The sequence below is a fragment of the Lissotriton helveticus genome, chromosome 4_1, assembly GCF_964261635.1.
Source record: "Lissotriton helveticus chromosome 4_1, aLisHel1.1, whole genome shotgun sequence".
Lineage (NCBI taxonomy): Eukaryota > Metazoa > Chordata > Amphibia > Caudata > Salamandridae > Lissotriton > Lissotriton helveticus.
This window is the reverse complement of record NC_136063.1, coordinates 1,034,884,661-1,034,900,084: the sequence shown is the minus strand read 5'-3', so window position 1 is coordinate 1,034,900,084 and position 15,424 is coordinate 1,034,884,661.

Here is a 15,424-nt window from a genome sequence, read left to right as displayed (position 1 = left end):
TCATGCATGTCTTCCCACCAAAGCAGAACAGGGGTGCTGGCATCATCTACTACCTTGAGATGCCTGGGTTACATTTCAAAGGTGGCATTACTGGTAGTGACAGGCTGGCTAAGACTGGTCAGAGGCCAGGCCAGTGTTTGGTAGGTTTTCAAGGGGCACCTCTAAGGTGCCCTCTGTGTGCATTTATTAACTCCTTCTGTGCTCATGATGGCCGGGAGCTGTCATGACACACAGTGGGCATGTGCTCATGATGGCTCCCGGCCGTCAAGGCACCCACCCACAGGGTAAGCACAGGCGCTCACCCCGTGGGATGCCGATCTTCGTGCCCGCACCGGGGCAGGCAGGGGGAGCCCTTCCTCTGCCTCCCCCGCACCTCTCCACGTCATCGGAGGTTTCCCTTTGTTTCCCGACGTGCAGGAAGCCATTTGCTTCCAGCGTGTGGGGAAAGAAAGAGGTACATTTTGTCTCTTGGGAGGGGGGATTTCAGCAAAAGAGGCATCGAGAAAAAGGAAAGGGTTTTCCCTTCTCCTGATGCTTCTTTTGTGCATTCCTGTTGCACGATCATGCGATCGTGCAGCAGGAATGCCCACCAGAGCCAATGATTTTTAGGTTTCGCCCTGGGCGTTGCAACTGCGTAGCAGTTGCTCCGCCCACGGCGAAACCTCATGATCCTACATATCGACTTTGGTTCAGCCTCTGTCTCCCATTGGCTAGCTCCATAAATGGAGGCTAGCCATTGGGAGACAGAGGCTGTCAATCTCGCTTTCTGGTGAAAACGCGATTCGGGGGCGTTTCTGGGACTTTTTTTAAGTCCCGCCCCTTTGTCCCGGGCCGCGCTGTCATTGGCTGCCGGCCCGGGACACCCCCGTGATGTCATTCCCCGGGCCGCGCTGTGATTGACTGCCGGCCCGGGACACCCCCCCTGACGTCATTCCCGGGCCGCGCTGTGATTGGCTGCCGGCCCGGGACCTAACTTGTTACACAAGCACCCACACAAGGTGTTATAGAGGTTGCACACTCTTTTGTGTATACCTGGAGGTGCCCTTGCCGAACCCTTGGAATGTGATGGCCTCTTGAGGACTAAACTTACAAAACGTTGCATTCTTCCTTAAAGATTTGCAGCTGAAAACAGACAGACTTCGCTGTCAGTGATAAAGAGTCGTCACTCAATAGAAATACCGTCGCTTCAACAGCCTCACAGCTGATTGTTACTGTCTCGAGGGTAATGCCACACTTTGCTCACTCTTAGCACTGTGCAAAATTACTAGTTTCGAAAAGAAAAGTACTTGCATTATAAAAAATAATTTAGCAACATAATTTATTTTTTTGTAGATATATCCATAGTGAATGGCACACAGCTGATGCACACTGAAGATATCTGGTACCCCAGAATACGAGAGGTAATTATTCAAAGAGAGTAGTGATACCCCGAATTTACAAAGTGCTTAGAGACCATGTGAGAGGTTTTCGGGACATCCATCCCAATTCCTAAATTAAATCATAACATTCGAAGCATGTCTGCACTTAAGCATGACTCCAATCTCCCAGCAAAAGTGGTGGATGGGCAAAGAGAGGAGTTAAAAAGTTGCGTGGCAGCACTTGTATCGAATTAGTAAGCGGGATTCGATTTAGAGTGCTTCCAGGGTTGTTCTAGGTGTAGAGAAATGGCCAGACTGGACGACGCTGGCTTTCTTCATTGTTGCCAAATTACTTGTGTTCCCACGTAGAGGCTTTTGCCACCAACATCGCAGGGTTTGTCGGCGACTGCGAGGTTTAAAGAAGTGAAGCAGTTGCGCGGCTGTGGCAGGCGCGTGACGGCTGGAGGAGTGCAGGGACTGTGGCAGGCGCGTGACGCTGTACGAGTGCAGCGGCTGTGGCAGGCGCGTGGCGGCTGGAGGAGTGCCGCGGCTGTGGCAGGCGCGTGATGGCTGGAGGAGTGCAGGGACTGTGGCAGGCGCGTGACACTGAAGGAGTGCCGTGGCTGTGGCAGGCGCGTCAGGCTAGGCCATTTCAGGCTAGGCAGGCTTTCCAAGCAACGCTTCTAGGTATTCGGCTCGCGCTGAAATCCCCACTTCACGTTAGCACCTGGTGCCTAACTGCAAGACACATACCCGGCAATTAGTACAAGGGCATGCATTGGTTTGGCATCACCTTCTCCTAGCAACTGAAGCGTCACGTATCTTGGCTATACAGTGCCCCCACGCGCGTCTTTTCAGAGATAGTCAGGGCCTCTTCAGCTCTGATGGGGGACACAGTTCTCACCAGGAAATTCAAAAGTTGTGCCCTCTGTGATCATTTATTTTTGTTGTTCGAAGTTTGTCCTGTGCGAGTGGGGCGACGTCATCAGATCCTTAGTATTCTCCCATTTAAATCACCTGTACGACCACAGAAAGGCGCTTGCAAGTATTTATTACCCAAATATGTCTGTCGTGTCCTTGAGGCCAACTCTAGACAATAGTCAATTAAATGAATAATGCATTCTTGAGGAGAGGGTGGAGCAAGTCATATGTAATTAAATACATAATGCATTCTTGGGGAGAGGGTGGAGCAAGTCAATAAAATTTATAGCAGGGGAACAGCCTTTTAGCAGAGTAAACGCTTTCCTCTGACATATGCACATCTTGTGATCTCCAGGTCACAAATTCAAATCCAGGAGAACCTACTTAGCTTTTCATCCTTTTCAAGGGATACATTCTGTACTTCTAAAGTTGGTAACAGACTGGTTATTAACAGCCCTCAATGAGTGGGAAAAACCATAGCATTAAACCTATATAAAAACGTATGTACCTAGAAATCACAAAACCCTTTTGTCAAGTGAAATGAAAGCATCTTTTTTTACTTCAGTGTTGAAGAAAACCATCAACGGCCCTTTAATTCAAAATAAATAATGGGAATCTCCAGAAGCCTTTTCTGCCCTTGCTACTAAAGTCATGACTGTTTAATCATGAGAACGCTTGCAATAAAGCATAGTCCAAGCATTCTGAAATGCCAATTTGCGTAATCAAACTATGTAAAGTTTCAACTCGCTCCTATTTAAATCCGATAAATAAAAACAATATCGACATCTAATAGATACTTGAAGGACGCTTGTTAAGTTGTGCTATATGCTATTATTCTATTCATGTTATTATATTCCGGCTGCTTTGAAGTGCAGGGGAGCGAAGAATGCCGGAACGAAATGAAAAGAGAAAATGGGGAGGCAGAACAGGAAAACGAATTGGAAAGAGAAGGAGGTCAAAGATTTTACTGAGTTAACTGCTTACTAAACTCGCATTAAGAGCGGAATCTTCTGTAGGCTCGGCTTGGCCTCAGTAGGTGGGCAGGAAGTGGGGCATACAGAGAGATTCAGGGAGTCATTGTGTGAGGTGGACCGCACTTAGGGGAAACATGTTATGGGAATAAAGTGGGCGAAAGGGGTATTATTAAATGAAACCTTTTTGGGTTAAAGAAAGATTTCTGAAAAAGGTAATAGACACATTCATGCAATTTCATTCAAATCAACTCCCAGTTTCTCCACCCATATCTAGTCTGCCTCTTTGTGACTTAAAGTTGTGAGGATTAAGGTGATATGGTGCCTCTTGGTATTCCCCATATCCATTTTTCGGGAGTTTGGGAGTTCTGGAAGCTGTGAAGTGTGGGGTTAGAGGGAACACTTCTCAAAGTGTTGAATTATATATAAACCGTTGTTGCTCATCAAATAAGATGTTGACCTCCCATATTTATGAAAACGATTCTTGCCTCTGGAAACAGATCACTTTCCAAGGTTGCTGAAGGAATCTTTGATAATTCCAGCACTTGTAACCAAGACCCAAAATTATTCAGCCCCTTGCTTAAGGATTTCAGCAGTGAATGACATCTGAGTCTTTTTTTTTAGTTTTTGACTTTCTGACTTAGGAATCAAATAAAACGCCAAAATATCTTAGTAGTGCTTTTGCGCCCAGCCCTTATCCTTGAAGGATTCCTTTGCTAGTTAGTGCTCCTGGATTTTTTTTTACATAATGTATTACTCTTGTATATTCATTTTTAAACAGCCTGTCCTAGTCTCCATCAGCTCCTGTGCACCATGGGGTCCACCTCAATAAAAACTAGTCCCTACCTTGAGATAGAGTGAGACTACCTGTCAGTGTACATTGGTGTTTTAAAATCAGTTGTTCAATCAGGGTCTATATTTGCTGTGTTTCTTAATACCTCATGAAAATCGAAAGCTACATGGTTCATCAGGACCGGGATGAATTCTTCAAACGTCAAATTTATTCATGTGTTTTAAAACAAATCTTTTGGAAAATTCACAGTAGCCAATTTAGTCGCCATAGTGCTAGCACCAATCTCCTCGACATAGTGTAAACACAGAATATGTTAGCTGCTTCTGGTGTGAAAAACTGAAAGTACCCACTTAAAGACATTTGGTTAACCTATTCCAGCTTGCCTCAGATGTTTTTTGCTTATAAATACAGACTGCTTTAGTTGTCTAGAAGTTCTCATGTCATAAATTCCACAAATGAATTTAAAATAAAGAGAAATGGCGAGAGCAGCCTTAAGGTCAGTACCTTTCCGTCTTTGGCTTTCATGTGTTTTTTTTGGTTAGCCACTGCTTGAGTGGTCTGCCTTTCGCAGATGATTACATTGTCCCATTTGTTGTTCCTATTAGGGTTTGGTGATGAAGCTTCAAATAGTGCTTTTGTTAGATTGCAGATGAGACATGGCAAAGAGCTTGTATTTGTGACAGCGTGCTCAAAGATGGAATTTGCTCTCTGATTTAATATTTTAATTGCTAACTCATGGCTTTTTTGTGTGAATTAGGCAGTAGTCCTGCTTTCTTTGAAAACAGGCATTTTATAGTTTTGTTTGGCTTGCGGTTTCTACATAACTTGACAGTTTAACGTGTGACAAGTTTAAAAGTGCATCTTCCAGCTACTGTGGCATCATTACTGTTTTCTAATCTTGGCAAGATCCAAGTCCAAGAACTTAAACAGACAAAAATCCCTGAAATGACTAAAATCAAGAACATGTGCAGTCATTGATTTTTTGCTCCTTGAGTCGGACCGTTTTGATGTTGTAGCGCAGTGTTCGCAAACTGTGGGCCGCAAGCTGAATTTTGGTGAGTCGTGAAAATCTAAGCAGTAAATAAAGATGGCTTAAAATTCTGTATTTATCTTGACACATTTGCTGCATTTCAAAGACAGAGGTCAGTGGTCAGGCTAAGTCTTCTGAACAATGGCTGCTTATGTTTTTAGGTTTCGCCCTGGGCGTTGCAACTGCGTAGCAGTTGCTCCGCCCACGGCGAAACCTCATGATCCTACATATCGACTTTGGTTCAGCCTCTGTCTCCCATTGGCTAGCTCCATAAATGGAGGCTAGCCATTGGGAGACAGAGGCTGTCAATCACGCTTTCTGGTGAAAACGCGATTCGGGGGCGTTTCTGGGACTTTTTTTAAGTCCCACCCCTTTGTCCCGGGCCGCGCTGTCATTGGCTGCCGGCCCGGGACACCCCCGTGATGTCATTCCCAGGGCCGCGCTGTGATTGGCTGCCGGCCCGGGACACCCCCCCTGACGTCATTCCCGGGCCGCGCTGTGATTGGCTGCCGGCCCGGGACCTGACTTGTTACACAAGCACCCACACAAAGCGTTATAGAGGTTGCACACTCTTTTGTGTATACCTGGAGGTGCCCTTGCCGAACCCTTGGAATGCGATGGCCTCTTGAGGACTGAACTTACAAGACGTTGCATTCTTCCTTAAAGATTTGCAGCTGAAAACAGACAGACTTCGCTGTCAGTGATAAAGAGTCGTCACTCAATAGAAATACCGTCGCTTCAACAGCCTCACAGCTGATTGTTACTGTCTCGAGGGCTGCGCGCGCACAGACTAGTCCTGGCGTAAGGCGGGGTAGAGGAGGAGATCAGCTGACGCCATCCAGTCACGTGACCCGCACCTCGCGCTTGTCCTGTGTATGGAGCTAGTCACTGCAGCTCCTGGGCAGGGATAGGACGTCGCGGTGTACGGCGAGTGGCAGCGGCGGCCCAGACCAGGAAGTGAACAGCAGCAGAAACTACTGCCACAGCAGCAGCACCATGGCCTCTCTCTTCAAGAAGAAGACCGTGGATGGTAAGTGTGGGGCCCTTCAGCTGCAGGCGGGTGGTGTTTTAGAGAGACTTCCTCCCTGGGAACAGAACTAGGTATGTAACTAGAACTATACACCCCGAGCTGCCCTCCACCACACGAAGGGTGCCCCCAACCCCAGGGTGATGTTGTTCTTGCCCCTAATAACGTGCTCCTTTTTGGGAGGGACTGTCTTTCTACCTGTGGATCCACTTCCTCCTTCCCTCCTGACTCATGTTCCTGTGGCTCTGATGTCACCCGGCAACAGGATAAAAATAGACATTTGTATTCACTGACGCGCCTCTCTGACGTTCTTGTGCTGCCTGCCGTCGTGTGCAAACTGTTGAAAAGGCGTGCTTTTCAAGGAACCACGCTGCAGAGTTGCCGCTGCCCATGAAGATCGTTTTATAATTTGCTCAGAGTTAATATAGTAAGGTGTCATCTCAAACAAGCAAATACAAAGCACACAAAAACCAATTCTACCATTACCAGCTCCGCTTACCTTCACTTCACGCTCATTTGTTTATATAGAATCATCATGTGATGCGGAAGTGGTGCTCATGATCCTTTTTTTTTTTTACTGCTCTCATCCAAACACTTTAATATATATATTTTGTTCTCGTTACCACATTGGAATTTCTGTCAAATGATCTTTGGACAACAGATCTTTTAAACAGTTCACCTATCGCACAGGGTTGTTAAGAAAGTGTACACATTCGGTAAATTACAAACTTTCTCCAATCTCACGTTGAACCCCGTGACCTGGATCCGAATTTGGTTACCTGTAGATGGTAACCAAAAGCTACATATAAACGTATTTAGTAACTAACTCCTTTTGTATTGCAAATAATGTCACGGATATACACTAACATAAAGTGATGTGCCCAGGATTAAACCGTTTGGATAAACTGGAAATCGAAATTGTAATGCAGAACTCTTGGTTTCGCTGTCAGCAGTCTAGTAGAGAACATAAGGAATGTGTGATCGTGCCAAGAATGACCCTTATTTTATGTTTCACCTGTGCCAAGCGATTAGTCTCTTTGGTTACTACTGCAACTACTTCAATTGAGCATGGTCACTGTATGACTAAATCCAAAAGTAATGCTCTTGTACTGATTAGACATTTGTATAACTAACGTGATTTTTTTACTTTGAGCTTCGAATTTACATTAATATTTATTCTCTGAGGGCACTTCACAGATTTTTGTTGTTTTCTGATTCTTCTTTGAAGAAACTACAGACACAATGACAATATGTGCCCTGATCATTTTGAATATTTTCTGCAACCAAAAATTCCTCAAACTTTATTTCAGTCTCTAGAGTTAACCTGATTTGTCACATCACGTTACGACCATTGCTTTTTGTTGCGTTAGACAATTGCTTCAATGGAAGAAATGAAAGATTTTACCTTCTAGTCTAGGTTATGTTAGCTAGGCAAATGAAAGACCATCCCTGGAAATAAAGTCTTTTGGCAACGTTATGCTAGATTGCAGCCCTAAAACAACATGAGGAGGCTAGAATTTTTATGACGTTGATATTGCGTTAGTCAAATTTGTAATTGTACACTTAGGAGAATGAATGGTTGGCTTTAATTAGTTGCTGCCTTTAAATAGTTGCTGCCTTTAATATGTGAATGTCTGCATCCATCTTTCACTTTAAAAGAAAAGTTAAGAACAGTGCTTAAATAAGGAATCTCAGAACCACCGTTTCCTCATGCCTTTTCCTTGATGGAAATTTAAAGAACACAAAATGTTACCCCATGTGTTTTTGAGTGATCAGATTGCTTCATGCCACGGGAACTCCAATTTTTCAGTTATGCTGTTTCCCTTGGCGATTATTTCTGTGGGAGTTGCTGTCTAGTGGCTACAGTGTTAACTGTAGAACAGCAAGGAGACCCGAGTTATATATAATCTGTTTTCTCTCCTGATTGGAGTAAATCATTTTGGGCAAATATTTGTACTTCCCTATGCTTCAGATCCGATATGTCAACCAGACGCCTCCCTCTAATAAGCTACATGTACATACTGTATATTACAATGATATGGTAATCCAGCTTTGTACTAATTTGTTCTATTAGCCTTTATGGGAAAGGACATGCTTCTCTTCTTTGCGTGCCCTTCCCATCAAAACTCTTAACACACTTCTGCACACTGCAGATACACTGATGAACTTTTATGAAAAATCGCCTGCAGTCAATAAGGCAAAGAGGAGAGTGGCTTTCTCAAGTCCCATCCTCTATCTGATGAGTGCAGTTGACTAATGTACCCAACCACATTGATTAAGTAAAGGAAACATAGGGGCGGTGAGATGTATTTAGACCATTCATTTGTAATGGTGTGTTATGTAATCTTTTGCGTTATGTTTTAATTACCATAGCACATAAAGTGCAGAAGCCCACATCAGTATTAACCCTATTTTTGTCAAGGAGAGTGGGAAGTGTTTTTAAACCGTTAAAATTGGAAAAGTACATATGTATGAAACCGCATATATTTATTGTATGTGTTTCATGCTCTCTTTGTAGCTTTGAATTGCCATGAATGCAGAAATGTATTTTTCACCTGCCATTCCCTCACCAGATCAGGCTGCTGTGTCATTAGCATGTCACTGCTAATCTCGGTGATTAATGAAATTAGGGCTTTCGAAATGAAATCTTGGGTCGAAGTCTCTGTATAATTTTATCCCAGTTATTTGGTTTTATGAGTATTTGCCGGATTATAAGGGCAGACAATGTCCGTATACCACGTTTCTGATACAGTACTAAAAATATACTTTTGTATCAAAACCAAAAACACATGTGGAGTGAGCCGTAGGAAGATGGTGCGGAAAATGACACACTATGTTAAGGCAAAGCAAGGTGAAATTGAGACAATAATGTTTTACGTTGTTAAGGCGATAAAGGAAGTGATGGGAGGGCTACCAGCTGGCCACAGTCCGACTTGATCACTCTTATTAACTTGCGTTGTGGTCTCCACTAGTTTCTTGCCTATTCCTTGCACATGCAGGGTATTGGTTCTGCTGGGGCATGGAGCATTACCTGTTTAGGATTTATCAAGAAGGAGATTGTCTGACTTTAATAGCATATGGCGCAAGAGAGAAGTGTGGGACGTGATCCCTTACTCAAAATTGATCTCTTATTGGGCAAATTAGGTGCATCTTTAAAAATATGAACCGGCTAGAATTCTCTTGTTACCAAATATAGCTGTGTACTAAGATTTTAACTCTTTTATTGTGAATATATAGTTTTCGATTGCACATGTAGCTTGATCAAGGCCTTTTAATAAATAAAGTGTAAAGATTTTTAAATAGATGAATGTAAAACCTTTGTAGCCGTTAATGGCCACGGACTTGCTACTTTCTGTCGATCTCTGGTCGCAGGGGCGGGGGGACACATAGACAGTATCACAGTGTGTGTGGGGTTCTGTTTGTGTGTGTGTGGTGTTCTGTCTGTGTGTGTGTGTGTGTGTGGTGTTCTGTCTGTGTGGTTCTGTCTGTGTGTGTGTGTGGTTCTGTCTGTGTGTGTGTGTGTGGTTCTGTCTGTGTGTGTGTGTGTGTGTGTGTGTGTGTGGTTCTGTCTGTGTGTGTGTGTGTGTGTTGTTCTGTGTGTGTGTGTGTGGTTCTGTCTGTGTGTGTGTGGTTCTGTCTGTGTATGTGTGGTTCTGTCTGTGTGTGTGTGTGGTTCTGTGTGTGTGTGTGGTTCTGTCTGTGTGTGTATGTGGTTCTGTCTGTGTGTGTGTGGTTCTGTCTGTGTGTGTGTGTGTGGTTCTGTCTGTGTGTGTGTGTGTGTGGTTCTGTCTGTGTGTGTGTGTGTGTGTGTGTGTGTGGTTCTGTCTGTGTGGGTGCATGTGGCTCTGTGTGTTGCTCTGTGTGGGTGCAAATGCAATACGTCTCGCATTTGCAAGAGATTAAGCTATTGGCATTGTAAATGACAATGCCATTTATTTATCTATTTTCAAAACCAACACATAAATAAAAATGTTGTCATTTACAATGCCAATAGCTCAAACTTTTCCAATGGCGAAGCCATTGCATTGTAAATGCTTGTTTTATATTGTAACTGATTTACTGTTTGGGGGAGCGGCCGCTTAGGCAAGGGTCGCTCCCCTTATGGGGGCATGAGTAATTGGCTTTGTCTGCTCCCCTGGGCAGACAAAGCCATGGTGCTTTTTTTTTAAAAAAGAGCAGATTTTGGCATCCCTAATAATGCATCCAGTAGTCTTTTTGTTTAATGCATATTTCTGTCTACTGCTCACGATTAAATCATTCAGTGGCATGCAAATAATTTAACTGCATCAAGTTGACTGGTAATATGAGATGTCGGTTCATTTTCTCCCATACATCTAGCGCTTAAAATTCCAATCTTAACTAGGTGCGTTTTATGCCAATGGGTCGATTTGCTCTCGTGAAAAATGAATTGTATGCTTTCCACTTGCAATTCGAGCATTTTCAGGAGACAAATGTTTAGCTCACAGATACATAACTCGAATAAATAGCAAAAAGCGTTTTTTATATAAAGTTTAGTAGTTATTGTGGGGTTGTGCCAGGTTGTGGGCCTCACCAATTTTGGCATTTTGGGCAATCGAAAGATTGGGAGAGTCGTTTGTATAGAAATGTGCAGTTTACTTGGGGAAACCTGGGATTACATCTGGTATCCTGGTTTTGCTGTGGACTCTTTAGCACCTAGATCTTATATTTTATGTTCTATACCATTTCATCCTCAATCTCACCATCCCAGAGTTGCACATTTACATTGAATAACCAGAGAAAGATACCAGTAAATAGTTGAACCTTCTCCTGACAGAATGTCACCTGTTTCAGTTTTTCAGGGACTAGTTTCTGATTATTGACAAATAAAAATGCTTATCTGATTCAATATGGCACAATATCAAATATGCAAAGGCTTAAAATATACTGAGTATATTGTTATCCTTTCAGGGCTATGGACCCCTCACCCACACTAGGAGGCATGCATCATCACAGGGGTTGCTTCTCACTGGCAACGAAGATGCTCAGTGGGCTCAGCCTGAGCTCTTTTCAGTTTTGTTGTAGAATGACTTGGTCCTAACAGCCCCTATGCTGTTAAAATTATACCCAGTTGTTCCTTCCGTGCTATTTATTATTCAGTGCCACTAGTGCAAGTTTAACAAATTGAAAACATATTGAGGTACAGATGATTAGGAAACAACCTTCATCCTATGCTGTGGTTGACATGTTTCTGCACCAAGATTAGGAATCAAAATGTAATTGAGCATTCCTCAGGACCCGAGGGCTCTTTTCAAATGTGCCTTATGCACTGCCTGTAAGTGTGGTGGAAGTGATAGCAAATTGGGGAGAGACAGCATCTAACCAGGATTAAACAAGCTGCATCTATACATAGTAATTCTGTAGAGATTAACAACAACAAAATATTTGCTCACATAGTGCATTTTTCATGTATACTAACTTTTTTATACTACTGTATGTTTAGAGTCAACGCTCTTGTGAATGCAAACACATAACCATTCTTACCTTTATCCACTAGTACAGCATGCCAGCCTCAATGTATCACTGGCAACTCACACATTTTATTGACTATAGTGAAGTAACCCTATTATCAACTCTTTGATCTATTAAATATAAATGGATTCTGAGTGAGGGAAGTTAGTTTGGAGTTTGTCTATGTAAAATTAGCTTAGTTTGAGAAGAGAAAAAGCAGCTTAGTTAGTCATCTCAATGCTAATATTTTTTATGTCCAGGAGTAAACAAGAGCCCAGATTACCTCATTGTTGCTAAACCCTTCATCCCAGAACTCCTCTGAATACTGGGAGTGGGTTGTGGTATCTTACTTGAACAAACATTGGCATAGCCAATAGGTCTCGCCTATGGGACCTTAGAAGTGTTTCGATATCCAGCACAATATCCTTGGTGCAACAACACCAACTGTTGCATGTTTTTTTTTATCATTGGCTTTCTTGCTTTCATTTTGCTTTCAAGATTTAACAAGCATTTGCAATGCAATAGGTCTCGCATTTACACGAGTTTAAGCCTTTTAGTTATCTTAGTTATCTTTTAAAATCGAAAACAAAAATAAAAGGCATTGTCATTTGCAATGTCAATAGCTCAAACTCACGTAAATGCAAGACCTATTGCATTGCAAATGCTTGTTTTTCAAAGTGGCCCACTGGACCACCAGGGAATACTTTGTGGGGAGTGGCCCCTTGGACAAGCAGATCTCACATATTTTTAAAAATCTAGGGTCCACTAGGCCACTAGGGATTTTTTCGGGGGAGAGTGACCCCTTGGGCAAGGGTCGCTCTCCTTTGGGGGCTGGGTCTAGTCATGTTTCGGCCCACTAGACCAACAGCAATATGTTTGTGGGGAGTGGCCCCTTGGGCAAGGGTCGCTCCCCTTCATGGGAGGATGATTGTGGCCATTTCTTTCCTCTTTGGGTGGCAGATCAGCAGTATGTCTTTTAGGCCTATCTGCCCCCAAGGGGGGCAGAAGCCACTAGACAACAGGGGTTTTTAAATGTTTGTGCTGGGGAGTGGCCTCAAGGGCAAGGGTTGCTCCCCTTATACAGGGGTGAATATTTTATTTCTACTCTTAGGACCACCTATCCCTTAGCTTAGCTGATGGATTGTGTGTGGACTGGTGCATTATTTGAATTTGTGATTGTAATTCTTTTTATTCTAGTGTAAAGCTTTTGATACCTGTTTGTGGTTTCGGCAGTGGTTATTCTGCAGATTTGCGTAATTGCATTTATTTGGTAAGAAAAACATTTTTGTTGTGTTTACTCCAAATGAGTATTATTGCCATGCATAAATGACGTTTTTTGTAACTGTTGTCATAATGGCAGCATGTTCATTAGTGTTCAGAGCATGAAATTCTTTGCGATGTGTTTTGCATTGTCTTATGTGTCATTTTCTTTTCTTTTTTTTGTGGGATATTGTTGATCCTTACTGTGTCAGTGCAGAGGAGGTGGTGGTGAGTCTAGCTGTTTCTGTCAAGTGAGTGGTATAGTGTTGGAATATATAGGTCTTTGTGATAAAGCTACTTTGTGTTTATTTATTTATTTACCAAGGGTTTGTTGGTGTTAACTTGTTTGACGAATTACCATTATCAGTAAGCATTATGGCTAGCCGTAGAATGACTGCTCAGCAGGTGGTTGGTATGCTTCTTGAATCTTCCTCTGAGCAGGACTATGAGACTGACAGTGCGTCCGAGGGAGAGGAGGAAGGGGAAGATTCAGGCAGTGAGTTTTGTCTCCACATGGAATCATTGGATGATGAAGCTACTCTCAATGCGGATGAAGCTACTCTTGGTGTGGATGAAGCTACTCTCGATGTGGATGAATCTACTCTCAGTGGGGATGAGGTGCCTGTTTTGGAGGAGGACACTGCTGTGCTCATGGTGCAAGAGGTATCTGGATTGCAGCCTGAGGCTGCTAGGCTTCCTACTGGAAGTGCTGGACTCTGGGTTGATCCAAACATGGTGCAGCCGGTGTTGCCTGCCTTGAGTGGTGATGCAGGGTGTAGAGTGGACTGTGAACATTTTTTGCCTACACAGTTTTTTCATTTGTTTATGGATGATGTATTTTTGGGTGAGATTGCTGAGCAGACTAATTTGTATGCTGAACAGTTTTTGAGGGACAACAGTGCCAGACTTAGGCCCCACTCTAGAGCTACCCGGTGGACTCCCACAAAGCTGGAAGAGATGAAGAAGTTTTGGGGTTTGACTTTACTGATGGGTTTGAAAAGGAAGCCGTCCATGGCTTCATATTGGTCTACTAGTCCCTTGATGGCAACATGACTCGTGATCAGTATTTACTTTTGCTTCGGATGCTGCATTTTGTTGATAATGCTTTGGTGTTGCCATGAGATCACCCTGACTGTGTCAGTCTTTTAAAGATTCGGCCTGTCCTTAATTACTTTGTAGATCGATTTTCAGAGATCTATACTCCAGGGAAAGAAATGTCTATTGATGAGTCTTTGGTCCTGTTCAAGGCCCATTGGGTTTTTAGGCAGTACATTCCTAGCAAGAGGACAAGTTATGGAATTAAGGTGTATATGTTGTCTGAGAGTAGGACAGGATATGTTTTTAATTTCCGTGTGTACACTGGTAGGGATTCCACTATTGACCCCCCTGGTTGTCCGTCCACTTTTGGAGTTTCAGAGAAAATTGTGTGGGATCTTGCTAGAGGACTGTTTAACAGATGCTATCATTCGTACCTTGATAAGTTCTACACTGCTGTGCAATTGTTTAAGGAATTGTTCAAAGAGGACACTTTTGCTTGTGGCACAATCCGGTCTAACCATAAAGGTTATCCAAAAGAGCTTGTTTGCAAAAAACTTCAGAGTGCACAGTGCAGTTCCTTGCTTAGTGATGAACTACTAGTTGTGAAATTTCTGGACAGGAGGGATGTGTACATACTGACTACCATCCATGATGAGAGTACTTTAGCTGTGACTGTTTGCGGTCAGATCACAGAAGTGCGTAAACCTGTGTGCATTTTAGACTACAATAAGCACATGGGTGGTGTTGATAGAGTAGATCAGAGTTTGAAACCTTACACTGCAATTCGTAAGGCTTACATTTGGTATAAGAATTTGGCCATCCATCTCTTCAATTTAGCAACTTTTAATGCTTTTGTTGTGTTCAAGGAGTGTTCTCCTGCGTCAAAGTTGACTTTTGTTCAGTTTCAGCAGTCTTTGATAGGCAGACTTGTTGTTGTGGAACAGGCAAGTGTTCCTAGAGTTGTAGTGGTGGAGGATGTGGCTAGATTGAAGATCGCCACTTTCCTGATTTACTTCCTCCCACACCCCAAATGAAATCCCTGTAAGAGATGTAGAGTCTGCTTGCGAAGAGGTGCGTGGAAGGAGAGTCGTATGCACTATGCCGATTGTCCTTCTAATCCTGGGCCATGTGTGCCCACATGTTTCAGATTGTATCACGCTCAAAAGAGTTTTTGGGAGCAACCATGAGTCTAATAGTGTACTGCCTGGTCTGTATGGTTTTATATAGTTGTTCAGTTTAACGTTTGGCAATAGAATGATGTCTTTAGTTACTGCTGTTGTTATTGTAGTTATAGCTTTGTATTTAGTTGCAATTTGTTTGTGTTTTCTTTCTTGTTTAAAAAAATTTATGATGGTGTGCGTGGACTGGTGCTTGGCTGGAGGTGTGCATGGACTGGAGCTTGGCTGGCGGTGTCCATGGACTGGCGCTTGGCTGGCGTTGAGTGGACTGGAGCTTGGCTGGCGGTGAGTGGACTGTCACTTGGCTGGCGGTGTACATGGATTGCTTTTGGCTGGTGGTGTGTGTATGGATTAGTGCTTGGCTGGTGGTGTGCGTGGA